Here is a 12,901-nt window from a genome sequence, read left to right on the forward strand (position 1 = left end):
ACCAGAGGAGGAGTAATCCTGGAAGGGGAAAGAGCAAGACACAAGAATGATGAATCTGATGAGAATGGTTTCCAAGTTGTGTTGTAAGTGGATTGGGGCAGTGGGAAATAAAAATGTGGAGACGATAAGTATAAATTCATTCCAAAATTTGACTCTGAAAAAAATTGGAGATATGAGGTTTCTTAAAGATGAGGATAGTATGACAGAATGATCCAGGACTGAGGGAGACACTGATGATGCAGGAGGGGATGGTAGGAGAAAATTCCTGCAATGTAGGTGCTCTTGGCTCCCTGCTCTCTCTAACTCACATGCTTGTCAATCTCCTACAGCATCTTAGTTAACGCTTGTCCTACAAGGTTACTATATATCCTGCCTTCCCTCCCAAACATTTTCCATCCTGTGGATTCTATTTCATATTAGTGGTACCACAATTCTCTCTTTTATTCATGATCTAAGCCCTATGAGGATATTTGCTTATTCCCTTTTATTCCATATTCAGTCAAAATCCTTTCCTTTGTTACCTACAAATACTCAGTAGCGAAGTCCTTTGTCATTTATGTCACATCTGTCTCCTTTTTCTATTAGTACTGCTACTTTTTTGGTTCAGGCTTTCATTACCTCTGGCCTGGACTGTTGTGCAAATGGCCATGCCTTCCTCTGGTTTTCATCCCTCCAATTCATTTATATCCCAATACCAGATATCTTACTCAAAAGGCTTCACCAACTTCAAGTTAGCTGGAGACTCAAGCATAGGCTTCCTAGCTTGGCAATTAAGATCCTCCGTGTTCTTTCCACACAAACTTCAGGTACACGTGAACCACTCACTCTTCCTTGTACCACCTTTTCTGCCTCTGGGCTTCTGTTCAAGCTATTCTTAACTACACTTACCCTTCTCTCCCCAAATGTTGGTCCTTCCTAGTTGAAAGAATTTCATCATTCTTATCTCAGAATGTTTTTACCTCATGGCATTTTCTTCCTTGCATTTTAGATGATTATTTACATATATTTTCTTCTCTATTAGTTCCTTGAGGATAGAGCCTATATGATATTTATCATTGTACCACCCTAAATAATGAGCACAATGACTAAATTAAGTGATTTTGATTGACTGGGCCATCTTAATCACTCTCTTTGCCTCCAGTGTCCATACCTTTGACCTCTTTATAAATATCTAAATTTTCAATTGGATATCCCCACATAAATATACTGCAGCTGTTTAATCAGCTTTAGTATGAAGCCTAAATGTATGATTATTTGACACACCCAACCCCACTCTTCCCCGCTATTCCTTAGAAGGTTATCCCTGTAATTAATGACATCATCATCCCCTCTGCAGCCTAAACTAGAAAGTTCAGAGGCACTTCCACTGAGTCACTTGCTACATTTGATTGATATTACTGTTTACAAGTTTCTGGAATCTGCTCTTTTCTTTGTCTTCCTTTGCCATTGCCCAAATTCAGGACTCACAAAATAGTCAGAGTTTCATCACATGACATTCATAGCTTTCCTTAAATTTCCCTGTAACCAGCCTTTCCAGCGTGTTCTCTGTTATTTCTCTTTCTGAACTCTAAGTCTGGTCACACAGAGTCTCTATTGTTCCTCTGGCTATTTCTTGTACTTATCTGTCTCATTGTCTTTGTGCTCACTCTCTACTTCTTTTCCCATCAAAAAGCTTCCTTCAGCAATCAGATTTACTCAGTCCTTCTTGCCTTTGGAATATTTTTTTTTTTTTGGTTTATGTTAATAATATATACATCTATGACTTCCAGTGTTACTGAGCAAAGGCTCACTGACCAATGCACATAGAAGCCAATACTATGGCACTGGATTCTGAGAAAAGAAAAAGCTTTTATTGCAAGATTGATCTGCAAGGAGACAGGAAGCAAGGCTCTCAAATCTGTCTCCCTGATCAAGATTTGAGGCAAAATTTAAGTGCTCAGGGAGAACAGTCTGGTATGTGGAAATGCTAGCAGGGCAGGTTTCAGTTGGAGGGCTTTAAGCCTGGCCATTTATGGTAAGATATGGGAAAGGTGGAGTTCAGCACCGGATCTTTGTGGACAATGGACGCCTCATTTCTGAAACGGTTCCAGCGTTCAGGTTCTGGTCATGCTCTAGTCTTCCTGGTTCCTTGGAGAGGAAATGTTGGTTCCAACCATTATCTGAGGTTAAGATTTTCTTCCTCTGCATATGCCCAGGTTACATGACTTGCAACTTTGGCTCTGCCATATCTGCAAAACCACTAGACATCCTATTATGCCCAAGTAGGGCCAGTTTGAGATGGTCTCCTGCGGTTACATCAGTAGATTATAAATTCAGAATATTTATTATTCCTTGTTTGGCCTATGATGCCCTTTCCCAGAATCTAGTGCAATGCTCAAAAATGTTTGTCAATTTGAATTACCTTATCATTTTTGAAGTACTTCTGGATTTCTGCCAGAATAATATATAATTTTAAAACTGCATATAATTTCCTTTAATTTAAACAGTAACTTTTTATTTACCTGCACCAGTTGCCTCTGACACATATTCTACACCTTCTAAATCCAAGCGATTGTGTTTGAGGCTGGTGCTTGTAATAGAAAGAGGTAGAAGGTATTTCCTCTACTTATATGGTAAAACAAAAGGGAAAAAAATGTGTACAATGAGGTCATATATTAGCTTTTACCTATCTTCATTGTCAATTTTGATCTCTGCATAGCTAATCTGATTGATTGCTGCCTCATAAATTAATATGTCTGAAAATTCCAAGTCAATAATACCATGAACAGTTCAGTAATATCAATGAGGTGAAGCCTATTTGTATTATATTTGGAATGTGATTTAAATAATATGAAAAGAATAATCCTTGCTTTTTTTGTCTTCAGCAGTTCTGTGGGTTATAGGTAACTCATGTGAAGTGGTTATGCGTTGGTGAAGGCAGTGTGATTTATAAGAGTACACTATTAGGCCCTGGTGTCAGAGGACAAAGGCGACATCTGCTCTGTAGGCTTTCTGTGTTACAGAAGGAGAGAAACCTTGCCTGTCATTATATGCAAAAGACATCATCCAGTGCATGTTAGGGACCTGTTAGGGTCCAGAAGTTAATGGGGATTTAACTGTATTTCAAATTTTAATGTAATACTAGTGTAATACTTTTGCATCACCGTCCCATGTGAACTATATATGCACATCGCTATTTTAAATAATATTAAGAATTAAAACCAAATCTTAAACAAGTATTTATATAGATTTTTATATCTACATTTTAAATATATTATATATAATGATTATATATATATAATCAGATGTCTATATTAGTTTTAGAAAAGAAAATATGAGCAATTAGTTATATTAACTTCAATTTGTTTTTTTCTCAAGAAAAACAATACTTATATGATTCTAAAATTCATTTGGCTCTTAAGGTCTATATACAAGACAAGACACACATTAGTGAATTCTCTTAGCATATAAATACATGTATAGGTTAATATTTGCACAATTTAAAAATATGCACACTGTATTTGTGTTTCTGTTTATAAAGTAATAACAAAATTAAAACCTTGGGATTTATAAGTATTCCTGAAGAAAGTCCTTGTATTTTATAGCCAAATTAGTTCTGAGTTAGGCATTTGCTCCTTACAGCCTAACTAGGGAGAGGACCATTAGCTTTCCTCGAGCTTGGGGATTTGGGACTTTCGCCTTTGGAAATTTAATATTTAATATTGCTTTGTCTGGGCTGGCTTTGAGCAGGATCCTCCCTTCATTCCAGGGCAATGTCAAAATTCATAGAAGAGCGACAACTCATATTGTCTATTGAAATCAAACCTGACTCCTCCCCCCTCCCTTCTCCCACGTCTGCCTGGGGGGATTGACATCATCCCCATCTCAGAACCTCGAGGGTGGTTGTTCATGTTAAAATGAAGTGAGATTAGGGTTCTGGGAGAGAGCAGTCAAATATCTGAGTACTAATCATATCTGTTATTACTTTTCAGGCAGTGGAATTCTTGGGGCTTGAAGAATTATACCACAGTCATTTAATGTGAATGTGGACAGAGAATACAATTAGGTGAATCACAGAGACAATCTGCTTTTTAGAGCATTCTTTGAAATGCAAGATGCATCTATTTAAAGGTTATCTGGCGTATGAAAGGGACATTTATCCCCCAAGGAGAGAAGGGAACTACTTAAAAGGAATAAGACTTTTATTAATATTTTTCAATTAAGTGTTGCAATCTCTTGATCCTTTTTCCTTTTGTAATTTTCACGTTGACCTATGTAAGTGCTTTGTCCGTGTAACATTCACTCTTTCTGGGCAAGTCATCAGGTGGGACGAGTTTATTGAAAAAGAAACAGAATTAAAAATTCAATGACAGAGGTTCAAATAGTGTCTGTTTAGAGCTTACCTTCTCAGTGTCAGAGCTTTCATGGTTATTGGTCGGGGACTTTTGGGATTGGTTCCTTGATGCTCAAATGGATGATGTTAGCATCACGTGGCCTTGCTTCATTCTGGGGGCTTCTGATGATTGCTTGTGTGTAAGCACTGCGGATATATCTTTTTCCCTGTAACATTCAAAAGTGATACGTTTTTGTGTTTGAAGTATTTGAGTTGGAAAAGACAGAATAGGTCAATCAGACAAAATGAAAGAGGCTGTTATTATATCTTCTTCCAAAAAATGACCAACGGAAAAACAATGACTTTGTATCATATTTGGGTAGACTTTATACCTCTTATGATAAACAATATTTAAATAAGCTTCATTAAAGTATGCAATATATTTGGGAGAAAAAATGTCATGCACAAACTGATGACTAGACATGAAAAACAGAATAGTGTAAATACTAATTTTTTTAATCTACAAAACTGAAGAAATATTATATGACTTGAAAGTCCTCATCCAGCTCTAAATTCTTAAGAATTCAATTAAATGAAAGAAAAAGGCATTAATGATGTGAGCAGAATTTACCTGAATACAAACTATGAATTTGAACCAATGACACATATATATATTCTTTTTTAATGTAATACCAAAAATAGTGACATTATTTATCAGCAAAAGAATCAATTCAATGATCTATTAAGCAGACAGTCTCAGAGATTTAAGAATATTTATTTAAAAATATTTCTCTCATGATTTCTATAAAAAACAAACTGTGATTCAAAAATATTCATTTGGATAATTAAACTCCTTTCTGCTAGAATAATCTGGGATTAGCATTTGATGTCTTTTTGACATCATTTGCCCCTAGAAACAAAGTCCGTATCACTATTACTACTTTACATTTTGCCAATTTTATTAAGAATATTTATGCCTTTAAAATTTCTTAATCGTTTTCTTTTAAAATTAACATAAATTTGAATGAAAAAATACTTCAGTGAGGAATATTTACTACATTTCTAAATATTTGTTTTTAATTTTAACTTCAATTATATTTTTTATCCAATTTTCTTTTTTAGAGACATTTCATTTAGTAGACTAAAGCTACTTTTCTGTCACTCATTAGGATCATACTTTTCATTTCTTTCTAAAGAAAATTTGTATAGTTTTGGAGCTTTTTAGGCAAACAAGCCACCTTGATCATCAACAGGTGCTTTTTGCCTGTGTGTGTTTGGTATCCCCTATGTACAATGCAGAAGTATGCTAGTGGCATCGACCTTTACACTGGAATACCCCATTTTCTCTTCTACCTACAGAGAGAGGAAGTGGCTGATATCCTGAGAAGTTCTGTAATTTTCCTAGTGTCTCTAAAAATATATGTCTTTTTATTAAATTTTTATATTTCTTTACTGACTTTAGGAAGTATTGATATTTCTAATGAAGATGGGCTAGTAATCTTTACCGCAGTGAAGAGGGAAAATGAGAGCTGAACAAACATGTTTAGGGAAAGGGTACAATATAACTTTACACAGCAGACCAGGCCTCACAGGAAATTGTAAACAAACTTGCTCAACCAAAAATGAACACCAGACTCTAGTAATTTTAAATTTCAGCTACAACTTTATTCACTAATTTGATGTGATTTTTCTTTTTGTCTGATGATTAGCTGACAGGTCAGGGATGATTGGCAGGTACAACAATTCAAATGAAAATATTTCACGAACTCCACGTACGCATCTCTTGATAAACCATTTTGATGAGTGAGTAAATAAAATACTTCTATTTTTATACAGAAATCTCTGTACCTTGTACATATTTGATCATTCATGCATCAACTGGTATTTTGTAGACAGATACATTCACCAAACTTATTCCTGGTTGTCGAAGAAAGTAATAGCAAAATCTCAAAGGTTGGATGAGGTGAATTATTCAAATCATTCTATGTACTTATAAGTCAAATGTTAGCTATGCAACACCCTCTAAATCTGGTGAAATAGAAACATTGTTGTGAAGATTATACTTTTTTTAAATGGTACTAACAGAATAATGATCTCATCTTTCTATTTCTAATTTTGACTCAAACCACTAAGTGCACAAATCAAAAAGTAAAATAATTATAGTAAGAAAAGAGCCAGATTTTATTTAGTTTTCTTGTTTCATTCAAATTCAGTTTTTGCTACTTAATGATAACACTATTTTCAATAAAACTTTACATTTTAAGTATCTTTCTGTAGTTCATCTATATGACAAGAATGGTACTAATACATATAAACAATAAGTACTATTCATTTGACTTCCATAAGAATAGAGGTAAATCATTATGGATCCCAATTGACAGGGGATAAAATTGGTGTGCCTACAAGTTAAGTCAGGTGGCAGGCTCACACAGGAAATAAATAGTGGCTAAGCTAGTATAAAAACATCAATCTTCTAACCTCTAATGCAGAGCTTTCCACAACTGCAGTATGATTAATCAATACCAGGAAGCAAACTAAGTATCAAGAAAAGATCATCCATTTGTATCAGTCTTTCCTTTATGTGGTCAGAATCTAAAATACCAAGTGTGTAAGGAATCAAAAGTCGGAAGCTTTGCCTATTTTAGTGACTACTGAACAGTCTTTTCTTTATTATTATCAGGAGAGTTGATGATAAACACAGACATTTACCAAGCCCAAATTTGTGAACTACTTTATAGATATTTTGCTAACACGTGGAAAATAAGCTCTTTCTCTTAGCAACTTATTTTGATTTTATTTTTATTCTAAGAGCACTCAGACATGCTCTGAAATATGTATTACCTTATGGATTGCAGTTGGCAGGAGCTGTTAGTGTTAAAGATTCACACATTTCAAGTAAGATTGGATACATTTATATTTGTGTCAGGGAAAAAAGAAAAAAAAGAAACCAAGAACTTAACATGTGACCAAAAGGCAAAATCATGGCAGTTGGCGAAAGACATAGCATCATCCATCCCTGTCGAGATTCCTTTTTTCTAAAGCTTAGATTTCTAACCAAAGTTTTGGCAAGCAAAAATTCCTTTTTTGTGTGTGGGATATATACTACTTTAACATCTTTGACTTCTTAAGAAAAGATAATCATGTAGATCAAGCAATTTAAATCTTAGGTGATGGGAGGTATTTAGTAGAAAAGCAAACACTCCCTCCATGCTGCTGTTATCTAGAATGTATCCTCTTTTGCACTGTACTGAAAAAATTTCTCCAGTGTGTGGGAACTTCCTTTACATTCAGCTTTGCTTTAGATATGACATCATATCAACAGTGACACGACTTGTTTACAAGAGGGTGGTATAAACAGCAAATGTTCTTCCTTAAAACAGCTTTCTTGTTGAACTTCAACAGAAAACGGAGAATAAATGTAGAAGGAAGAACAGAAGGAGACAGATAATCTTTAACGTGTAGAGTAAAACCTAAGGTAGAGGAGAGAGCAGCTGATGGTGTCTTTATGTGTTTGCTTTATAAAAGATTATTCTTTTCCATATCTAATGAAGGATCTTCAAATTGTAGACGGTCTTCCACATAGAAGGTTATATATGGCCTATTATAGTGTACCTTAATAGTCCAAGATATGACCCAGTTTGAAATTAATTAAATGCAAGAAAGAACAATGGAAGAGAGAGAGAATATGAGAACGTAATACCTGCTCCAACCTGACTTAGTCAGTTTTCTGATCTAAGATGTTGCAATAGACACTCTCTGAAGGAATTCTAGTTATAGCAAAGCCCCTCCCATCTTTTTGACCTTGTGTTAACCTTATTTCTTTTCCCATAAATAATGATGGTTTGCATAACACATTTCAGATTGTATCTGACCATACTGCAAAATATTAATTTGCTTCTTGCATGAGAAATATTATTTAGGTTGATAGAACCAGGTAAAAATAAAATAAGCTAAATGTTAGCTCTTTGAATCATCATTTGGATCATGATTGCTAACTATACTCTGATACTGATTAAAGACCTACATGATTATTATTTCTAGGGCTTGGGAAGCCTTAGGAGTATCTGTCTGAAGACCCTGGTCTGGAGAGAGAGGGTTCTACCAGAGCTCCCAGAGCTGGGCATGGAGGGTGTTTCAGTTCCTCAGACTTTAGCCTGTAAGAGAAAATCATCTGGGTAAAATGGAGCGAATATTGTGGATACAGTGTCATGCCTTTTCTAGTCCGATTTCCTCCAGGTTTCTTAGGAGATGCATTTGGGCTTTGTGAAATTGTGGAGTCATTGAAGGTGCATAGTACATGGTTTTTGTCATTAACGTACTTGAACTTGAACCCCAGCACTGTCACTTACTGGCAGGCATGTGGCCTTGCACAAGTAATTTAACCTCTCTGATTCTCTGTTTTCTGATCTATAACACCAGGCTAGTATTGCCTCCTTTATTAAATAATACATTAAAAATACTTTAGATACTATTAATCCCAAGGTAAATGCCAGTGATCATTGTTATGTGGAATGAGTCATAGAGGTTTCCCCAGAATTTTCCTCAAAGCCTGGTCCCTACATTCCAGCTGAAAGCTCCTTGAAGATAACGACCAGATTCTGAATTTCTGTGGTGTTTTTTATAGTACAGAATATACACATATTAGGACTCCAAATTTGGATCGCCTCTTGGTATCAAGTATCCAAATTCCTTGGAGCCATAGTAGTAAGAGTGAAGAAACAATAGTGGTTGTATCACTATATGGGTCATTGGTCATATTTTTTTTCTTTTTTACGTTTATGGAGTCCCTAATATGTACAAGGCCTCAGGCTAGATGCTGTAGGTTATGTAAGGATAAATAAGGGCTCCTTTCCCCAATAAAGACAACCTAGTTGAAGAAATATATATTTCTAGTGGAGGAAATTAACATATAAAGCAGAATAAATAATTAAGTGCTAAATAGATGAACAAGACACATATTGTAAGAAATCAGGAGGAGTGATTACTTAAGATGGTGTGGGAGAAGAGGGTAGATGTCAGGAAAAGATGGTGAAATAGGTAGGACCGTAATAGCTTGAGAGACAGAAACACAGATAGAAAAATATACAGCATGCACAAAAGCAGGGATCCATAAATATCAATGGGTTGTCTATGGAACTGTTAGCAGATAGATGGGGCATGCTAAAATTTAGAGTGAGTAATCTTTCATAAGTTTTTTTTTTCTTAGATTTTTTGGGAAATTCCAACTTAAGTACATATGAAAAAGTGAATAGCTAATTTTTTTGTTTTGTTTTAAATTTTTTTTTTTTTTGGTAAGGAAGATCAGCCCTGTGCTAACATCTGCCAATCCTCCTCTTTTCTTGCTGAGGAAGACTGGCCCTGGGCTAACGTCCACGCCCATCTTTCTCTACTTTATATGGGACGCCGCCACAGCATGGCTTGCCAAGCAGTGCGTCGGTGAGTCCCTGGGGTCCGAACTGGCGAACCCCGGGCCGCCGCAGCGAGCGTGCACACTTAACCGCTTGTGCCACCGGGCAAGCCCCAAGTGAATAGCTAATTTTTATCAAAAAAAAGATCTTTGGACTAACTTTACTTAGTTTATGGTAACAAATATTGTATTTCCGTTTTGATTTAAAATGATGAGGATGATGGCTAAAAATAAAATGAACCAAGTTTTATGCATGTTGCATTTTAAGAAGTTGGATGTCTCGTTGGAATGCACTGCTTTCTTGCTCCACATTTATTTTTGGAATTTAATAAGGCGCCTGTCATATCTGCCTCAAGGCTAAAAAACATCATGGGGGAAAAATCCAAAGTACTGTCATGTTTGAGTGACATGGAGCCAATTTTATTTTATTTCTTTTTCATGGAGGGGTAGTTGAAATTAGCTGGCCTCCTTTCTGAAAAGGCATTGCTATACCATCTGTTCTAAAGGCCTTGTGCTGGTTAACTGGTAATGACATTGCCCAGTGACATTTGTCAGGTGGATGTGACTCAGAAAACCAGTAGAGGATTTTCATTAAAAAATTAATTCTGTGCATTTCGCTGCAAAGCTCATTCTCATGATAGATTCTGGTACAGTGCCACATATCTCCAGAAGTGGGTCTCATTACCTGAGAAACTTGGGAAGGTAATAACTTTTTTATTTCTTCTTTGTGCTCCCAGAGCACATAATTAACATACTGACTCATTTAGCTCAACTCTCCATAGGATGAGGCTGTGTGAATACAATGGAGACTTCCGAGAAACTGTGGCAAACAAGTATGGTTTTTGATTCTCATCCAGGGTGAGGGAAAAACTGTGCCATTTGCTGCTTCTTTCAAGTTGATGTTTAGTAGAATGTGACTTTTGAAAATAGAACCATAATATGTTAGGATTTAAATGGAATCATAATATTTTAAGTAAGAATTTTAAGTAAGACCAGGCATCACAGAATGATCTTGCTATTGCTGAGTTATTTATAAGATTGGAAATCATAGTTAGCTGAAGGATCTGTCTGAGGCATAAAAATAAACTGTGTGCCATTCAGTAGGTATGCTGTTGGAATAACTGGGATAAGCACTTCCAATTTTTTTGCTAATTAAATCAGAGTTTAGGTCCATTTTTTAGTAGTGACTATGGGGGATAGTTAAATAATGTGAACTTAAAACGTATCAACAGAGCGCTGCTATGTCAAATAATATGTACTGTGAACAAAGTCAATGATTTGTAGCTAGACAGCTCTTCCTAGCTTCGTTATTTGGAATTTCCTCCTTCTTGGGTAAAGGGAAAAGGAATAGCGAATCTGAACTACTTTTTTTTTTGTGTGAGGAGATCAGCCCTATGCTAACATCTGCCAATCCTCCTCTTTTTTTTTGCTGAGGAAGACTGGCCCTGGGCTAACATCCGTGCCCATCTTCCTCCACTTTATATGGGACGCCGCCACAGCATGGCTTGCCAAGCAGTGCGTTGGTGCGTGCCCGGGACCCAACCGGTGAACCCAGGCCGCTGCAGCGGAGCATTCGCACTTAACTGCTTGTGCCGCCGGGCCGGAACCCTGAACTACTTTTTAATGAGTTTGCTCCTTCTTGGGCACAGAAAGATTCATGAGCTCTTCCCTGAATCCCAGAAGACCCCTGAGGTAGGACTGAGAATTCAGTTTTTCTTCAAACTATGGAGTATATAAAAGGGTGTGTTGGGTGGGTAAGTAAGGGGGCAGGGGCCCACTGTAGGAAAGTTTAACCCTGAGATCGTGTGGCTACACTCACTCTAATCCCAACTACATGAGTTGGATCAATCCTCAGTTGTATGGAAGGTAATTTAGTGGTAAGGCCAGGTCTAAACCATAGCTATTGAGCCACCAGGTAAGAAATAAATGCGAAATAGGAGATAGCAAAATGAGCTCTGCCCCATGTCAAAGATGCTCCACACTTGAGCATTCTCCAGGAAACATGAATCATGAGACATCAACTGTCTTTTGACATGTTGGCACTCAACGTTTTATTTTCCTTCCTGATGGAACTCCAAGGCAATGTTGTATAGATTCCCTAAAATATTCTGAAAGCTATCAAGAAAGCAATTTAGCACTTTTTTGGTAAACAATGAATTGAATTTAAATAAATGTCATTCCTTAGAGAGACTATACCTCTTGATTATAGCTGGACTTCATCTTATTTTACACAGGCTATCTCTTGGGGGCATAATTTTTCAAAGAAACAGAAAAATTTATTGGCTGTTTGATTTAAATGTTTATTTGGTTCCCCAAACACTTTACTGCTTAACTGGTCATTGGTAACTGGTGCTGAAAGTCCATGGAGGGTGGGGTGGACTGTATTCAATTTAATGAAAGATTTAAGATAAATTCTCCTGAAGGAAAAAAATGGGGCAACTTTTGAAATATTTCACTTTTAGTAAACAATTGCATTTATTATTTTAGTGGTTATCCACCAAGAGATGAATCATTCTGAACAGATTGAAGTCTTTAGTCCACATCTCTAGTTAAAGATTCCATGCTTAGAAGTGCTTTTTTAAACTTAGTTGTATCACTAATGATATTGCTGTGGAGCTGTGTAATGCTATTCCCATGAGCAGCCTGGAATAGCTCCCAAGCTTGCAGTCTAGTCTTTATTCCTGGAGCTAGCAAGAGTAGGTTGTCATGGAGCTAGGGGAGAAATCAGCAGACTCTATTTATGTTTTAGGTGAGAGGATACTGTCTTTCTTCTGTAAAATTTTGGAATTAGGCTGTGCTACAGGGGCATTAGTCTGAGTGCTTAACAGAGTAATCTACACGAGGGGCTCGATTAAGTTTGTTGATAGTGATGAGAGTAATTCCATAGTCACATCCCAAATATGAAGTCAGTTGCCATCCTTCAGTTCTTCTCTCACAAATACATGGGCTCCTCTTTTTCTCTTCAGGAAGAGTAATTGTGCCTACAACCAAGAATTCTGAGTGATAGAATCATCTTTCTAGACATAAAGACACCATCTTCCTAGACGTAAAGACACCATGCTGACTTTGCAAATGTTATGTGCTCTCTCTTTTTCCTTTGGGTTTTAATTTTTTTTTCACCATTTCCTTTAGCATTTCAAAGCATCTAGTTGATCTGGATTTGAATCTCAAATCTGCTACTT

The 12,901-nt window shown here is 36.4% G+C and overlaps 1 protein-coding gene across 6 annotated transcripts in view; it reads left to right on the forward strand.

The window, feature by feature from the left end:
- ROBO2 (roundabout guidance receptor 2) overlaps positions 1-12,901 on the forward strand; it is a 593,028-nt gene that overhangs the window by 196,674 nt on the left and 383,453 nt on the right. The window lies entirely within an intron of this gene.

Source organism: Ceratotherium simum, chromosome 27, assembly GCF_057802395.1.
Source record: "Ceratotherium simum simum isolate JZ-2026a chromosome 27, ASM5780239v1, whole genome shotgun sequence".
NCBI lineage: Eukaryota > Metazoa > Chordata > Mammalia > Perissodactyla > Rhinocerotidae > Ceratotherium > Ceratotherium simum.